At 36.9% G+C, this 6,688-nt stretch overlaps 1 pseudogene; it reads left to right on the plus strand.

Moving 5' to 3' along the window:
- The window catches only part of LOC110336938, a 12,864-nt pseudogene that overhangs the window by 4,516 nt on the left and 1,660 nt on the right, over positions 1–6,688 (plus strand).

Below are 6,688 nucleotides of genomic sequence, written 5' to 3' on the forward strand. Positions count from 1 at the left end.
CATCTTTTGGATTTATGCCCAGGAGTGGTATAGCTGGGCCTTAGGTAGAACTATTTCCACTATTCTGAGAAACTGCCAGACTGATTTCCAGAATGTTTGTACTACCTTGCAGTACCACCAGCAATGGAAGTGTTCCTCTTTTACCGCATCCTTGCCAGCATGTNCTCTTCTTTGAGTTTTTTATCTTAGCCATTCCGATTGGTGTAAGGTGGAATCTCAAAGTTGTTTTGAAATCAAAACATTTGCATTTCCCTGATGACCAAGGATCTTGAACATTTCTTTAAATGCTTCTCAGCCATTTGAGATTGCTCTGTTGAGAACTCTGTTTAGCTCTATAACCCATCTTTAATTGGGTTATTTGAATTGTTGGAGTCTAACTTCTTGAGTTCTTTATGGACTTTGGATATTAGCCCTCTGTCAGATGTAGGGTTAGTGAAGATTTTCCCAATCTGTAGGCTTCCATTTTGTGCTATTGACAGTGTCCATTGTCTTACAGAAGCTTTCCCTTTCATGAAATCCCATTTGTCAATTGTTGATCTTAGAGCTTGAGCCATTGAAGTTCTGTTCAGGAAATTGTCTCCTGTACCAATGTGTTCAAGGCTATTTCCCACTTTCTCTTTTATTAGGTTTAGTGTATCCAGTTTTATGTTGAGGTCCTTGATCCACTTGGGCTTGAGTTTTGTTCAGGTTGATAAATATTGATCTATTTGCATTCTTATGCATGCAGACATACAGTTAGACCAGCACCATTTGTTGAAGATGCTTTCCTTTCTCCATTGTATGGTTTTAGCTTTTTTGTCAAAAAATCAAGTGTCCCTAGGTGTAGGGTTTTTTTTTTGGGGGGGGGGGTCTTTAATTCAATTCCATTGATCAACCTGTCTGTTTCTGTACCAATACCATGTCATCTTTATCACTATTGCTCTGCAGTACAGCTTGTGGTCAGGGATGGTGATTCCTCCAGAATTCCTTTTATTGTTCAGGATTGTTTTAGCTATCCTGGGTTTGTTGTTGTTGTTGTTGTTGTTGTTGTTGTTGTTGTTTTTCTGTATGAAGTTGAGAATTGCTCTTTCAAGGTTTGTAAAAAATGTGTTAGATTTGGTGGGAATAGCATTGAGTCTGTAGATTGCTTTTGGTGAGGTGGCCACTTTCACTATGTTAATCCTACGAGTCTCTGAGCATGGGTGATCTTTCCATCTTCTGATATCTTTCTCAGATTCTTTCTTCAGGGACTTGATGTTCTTGTCATGCAGATCTTTCACTTACTTGATTAGTTACACCAAAATATTTTATATTATTTGTGTCACTTGTGAAGGATGTTGCTTCCCTACTTTCTTTCTCAGCCTGTTTATTTGTATTAAGGAGTGCAGCTAAATTGTTTGAGTTAATTTCATATCCAGCTATTTTGCTGAAGTTGTTTATCAGCTGTAGGAATTCTCTGGTAGAATTTTGGGGGTTGCTTATGTGTACCATCATATCTTGACTTCTTCCTTTCCAATTTGTATCCTCTTGATCTCCTTTTGTTGCCTTATTGCTCTAGCTAGAACTTCAAGTTGTATATGGGATAGGGAGAGATGGGCAGCCTTTTCTTGTTCCTGATTNTAATGAGACAGCTTCACTTTTCTCTCCATTTAATTTGATGTTTCCTATTGACTTTCCNTAAATTACTTTTATTATGTTTAGGTATGTGCCTTGAATCTCTGATTTATCCTAGACTTAATATGAAGAGATGTTGGATTCGTCACAGGCCTCTTTAGCATCTGATGAGATTATAGTGTAATTTTTTAATTTCAGTTTGTACAAATTTTTTTTTATTTCAGTTTACCGCAGTTGATTAAGTTGATCAATATTTGTATATTGAACTGAACCATCTCTGCATCCCTGTATTAAGCCTACTTGATCATGGGGAATGATGTCTTTGATGTGTTCTTGGACTGGGTTTGTGAGAATTTTCTTAAATTTTTTCCAACAATTTTCAAAAGCAAAACTGGTCTAAAGTTTTCCTTTTTTTTGTTAAGTCTTTGTGTAGTTTAGGTATCAGGGTAATTGTGGCCTCACAGAATGAATTAGTGGTGTTTCTGGTTCTATTTTGTAGAATAGTTTGAGAAGTACTGGTATTAGCCCATCTTTAAAACCCTGGTAGAATTCTGCACTAAAATCATCTGGCCCTAGGCTTTGGGAAANGAAGAAGGCAAAGTGAGAGATGTATGAGAAGCTGCAGTGATAGGGACGGCTTGTCAATTTGAAACTGAAGCCCTATATGTCTGTTGGGTTTGTTGCCTTGGTTCAATTTTCCTTCACTATATACACATTTCCTTTTCATTGGAATGAGAAGGGGTATTCTGTGCCATTGTGTGTTGTTTTCTGATTTTACAAGATAAGGCAATTAAGAGATTGTCCTGAATGCCAGAAGAAACTTTGGGCATTTGAACAGTATGAGTTGTTGCAGAGTATGAAGATCATTGAAGTTAGAATTAATTTGTTTTCATCATGGGATGACCATGAAACTATAGTGACCAGAATCAGAATATAATAGATTGAATCAAAAAGTTCCCAGATAGTATGATGTCTTTGAGCACTTGTTTCTCTCTTTTGTGTGTGTGTGTGTGTGTGTGTGTGTGTGTGTGTGTGTGTTTGAGTTTGAGGAAGCTTTTGTAGCCGGAGCCATTCTAAATTCCATATTGGGGGTGAAATTTGAATCTCTATAAACTCAACCCATTTCCTGTTCTTTATGTCTACTGTGTTGTGGTTAAAACTGATCAACCACCTTCCTTCTCATGCTGGCACGCGTTTGCCATTATAGATCATAACTTTAACTCAACTAAATTATATTAGAAGCAATTATTATTCAACGATAAGCTATTTTGTTAGCCAGATGTTTTGATATTTTTAATTTTGTTGTTTTTGTTTTTGAAAGCAAAGTTTCTCTGTATAATCTTCCCTGTTCTCAAAGTAGGAATTAGACAAGGCAGACCTCAACTATGGAGATCCATCTGCCTCTAGAGTTCTGGAGGCCAAAATGACTGACTTTTTGTTTCTGTTTTTATATATTGGCTGATGGTGCTGGAATGTTGGTTTTTGTACAAGTCAAGCATATGATGTTGTGCTGATCTTCCTCCACATCTTCACCTTTGAAGTTTGACAGAGAGTATATTCTGTTTTTCAAGACAGTATATATTCATGATGTTAATAGTACCTGAGCCTTCTGACTCATTGGATTGCAGATGTGTGATATTATTCCTGTCATGTTTGTTTTTAATTTTAAGCATGAATATTAGTATCTTGCATCTATGCATGGCTATGTGCCTGATTTGTGCCTATTCCTCATAGTTGTCAGAACATGACCTCAGAATTCCTAAAGTTGGAGTACTAGATAGTTATAAGCCACCTTGTAATTACTGGCAAGTGATTCCAGTTATTTGCAAGACTAGCAAGAACGCTTCACTGGTAAGCCATCCCTCCTGCCCTATGTTGCTTATTTGTGATCAACATTTATATTGCTAATATTTCATCCATTTATTTACAACTTGTAAACATGCATTTCCTATTAGTAAGATCTTACTAATGTTACAGTTTAAACTGGGGCACTTAGGGTCTCAGGAAGATGAATACAGAACTGTATTCAACTGGAACTTCAGTAAAGACCTCTGAGTTCTTTCTATTTTGTTTGCTTAATTGATTTTTGCAGGAGTGTCAGGATCTTAATATGTACCTCTGAATGTCCTGTATCTCATTACATGGACTAGGCTGGCATCCAACTCAATGAGATACATCTGCTTCTGGCTTCTGATTTCTAGTATTAAAGGCATAAGCAAATACACCCAGCTTACCCATCTTTTTTTGTTGTTAGTAATTATTCAAATCATTTCTCTGATAGGTACTCACTACTGTTGATCTTTTTGCTTCTCTCTCTCTCTCTCTCTCTCTCTCTCTCTCTCTCTCTCTCTCTCTCTCTCTTAGCAGGTATTTCTCTTGCAAGACTATATCTTATTCAAAAGGCACAGAAATGACAAGGGTTATCATCCTCTTCAATTTCCTTCTAAAATTACTTGGCAATTCCATTATAACATCTGTATTATGGAATAGGTGTTAGAAGTACCAGAATTATAAGAATATATTGTCAATGTAGTATACATTGACAGTGCTGCCAGCAACAACCTTTTTGTTGTACACATGTTTGGGATACTTTAGGATGCAGTGACCTTTGATGATGTGCATGTGGACTTCACTTCAGAAGAGTGGAATTTGCTGGATCCTTCCCAGAAGAGTCTCTACAAAGATGTGATGCTGGAGACCTACTGGAACCTCACTGCTATAGGTATAACAGTAAATATTCTTACTTTTTAAAATAAGGGACAATTTTGTTGTTGTTGTTATTGATTCTTTATTGTAAGTTCAGTTGAGAATGAGGAAGAATAAGGTGAGTAAATCAGGCATGGTTCTAAGGTTTAATGAAGATACTAGCTTAAATTTTGCCTGATTTCCAATAATATAGCATATAATTTCTGATACTATATTTTAGGTTACAATTTGGAAGACCATACTATTGAAGAACATTTTCAAAGTTCTAGAAGACATGGAAGGTAATTTTCATATACACAGAAATTTTTACCGTGTCATAGAAGTGTTAAAGAACAGCAACATTTTTAAAAAGCACTGCTTTAAGTTGTATTAATAATTATTAAATTCTCGCAAAACTATATGTATTAGCCAGCATTTTACTTCTGTGAATAGACACCATGAGTAAGGCAACTCTTATAAGAACAACATTTAATTGGGGCTGGCTTATGTATTAGCCAGCATTTTGCTGCTGGGAATAGACACCATGAGCAAGGCAACCCTTATAAGGACAACATTTAATTGGGGATGGCTTACAGGTTCAGAGGTTCAGTCCATCATCATCAAGGCAGGAGCATGGCATCTTCCAGGCAGACATGGTACAGGCAGAGCTAAGAGTTCTACATCTTCATCTGAAGGCCACTAGCAGAATACTGACTTCTAGGCAGCTGAGGGTCTTAAAGCCCATGCCCACAGTAACACACCTACTCCAACAAGACCACACCTCCAAATAGTGCCACTTCCTAGGCCAAGCATATTCAAACCGTGACATCATATAGCCCAGTGTCAGGTATCTGATTTGTGTTTGTACATCATCCCTCTGAGAAAGAATTCAAGGAAACAATGCTTTAGCAGACATCACCATTTGTACCATAGCCCCATTAGATCTATGCTGTAAAACTGCCAATTTGTTTGGTCTTGTAATACTCAGATATTGTAAAAGATTACACATTGAATAGATAATAAGTATATCTGCAAAACCTTGTAATAAACAAATAGTCCATAATAAAGCTGGTATTACTCTTATGCCTGTAGTAACATTACTAAGTTTGGTGAGAGGGGCAGTTTATGAGAGTCAAGAACGTTGTTGTGGAAAAAAATTTAATCCCTAGACTACATGTCTATGAGGAACAAAAATCAGAACTGTGGGAATGCAATGTGAAAACCTTTCATTTGCTATTCTTTTAATAGATATATCATGTGTCACTATGGATACAAGCCATGTGGGCATAGAGATATTAAAAGAAGCAATGTACTTCTCTCTTCAAAACTAATTAGAAGATATGTAGTGCTATAGGGGTCCATGATTGGCCGAAGAACAATACCCCAGACTCAAATAGTATCAAAGGCAGAGTATTTATTCTGCAAAAATCCAGCATGCATGGGTCTATCATTCATCAGGATAGAAGATGGAAATGTGAGCTTCACAGGCTTACTTTAAAGGCAATTTGGGGAATTTCAGGGAAGAATGGGTGACCTTTATCCCNATTGGTTGTCTGTCTATCCAGGGGTATGCATGTCCTCAGGACTGGCGAGGGCTCCAGGGACTTACTTTCCAGGAGGAGTCTAGAAACTGTTGCTGACTCACNTGACTATTTGTTTTTGCCTCCAACCAGATGACGAGGCAGCTCATTATTGGCTGTCCATGGAGGCTACGGTTTTTCCAATACTGACTTGCCCAGATTTGTCCAGTTTGGGGAACAGAAACTTAGGCCTAGTCTTGCAAACTGTTAGTTTGGAGCCTGTCATGGAGTTTGCCTGACTTAGTCCTCTCAGTAGTCTCCACTTTGAGTAGATTTTCTGAATGTGATACAAGTTTACAATTAATTAGTTTTCCAAGGTCGTTGGGAATACAACAAACTCACACTGCAGAAGATTCCTATGAGTACTAGAAATGTGGAAATTCTTCTGTTTGTCCTGGTTCACTTGGCAAATGTAGTATGACTCACAGTATAGGAAAATTTATGAATGCAATCAGTGTGGTAAGGTTCTGAGTTCTTACTGTTCTCTTCAAATGTGTAAAAACCATCATAGAGAAAAAGGATGTTATAAATACAAGCCATGTAGTAAATGCTCTTACTATCATAGGTATCTTCAAAGATGCAAAACAACCCATATGGAAGGGGTTGTTTACATTAAACAAAGTAATAAAATGTTAAGCTCTGATTCTTCTTTACAATTAGATCAGGTTGTTAAAGATAAGATTGTTAAAGATAAAAAGATTAATTGATATAATGAATGTAGTAAAGGTTTCACAATTATCTTTGCAGACCTGAAAGAAGTCATACTAGAGAGAAACCCTATGAAGATNTTAAGTATGGGGAAGCCTTTGCACATCAAATACATAAAAGAA

The sequence above is a fragment of the Mus pahari genome, chromosome 19 (genome assembly GCF_900095145.1).
Source record: "Mus pahari chromosome 19, PAHARI_EIJ_v1.1, whole genome shotgun sequence".
NCBI lineage: Eukaryota > Metazoa > Chordata > Mammalia > Rodentia > Muridae > Mus > Mus pahari.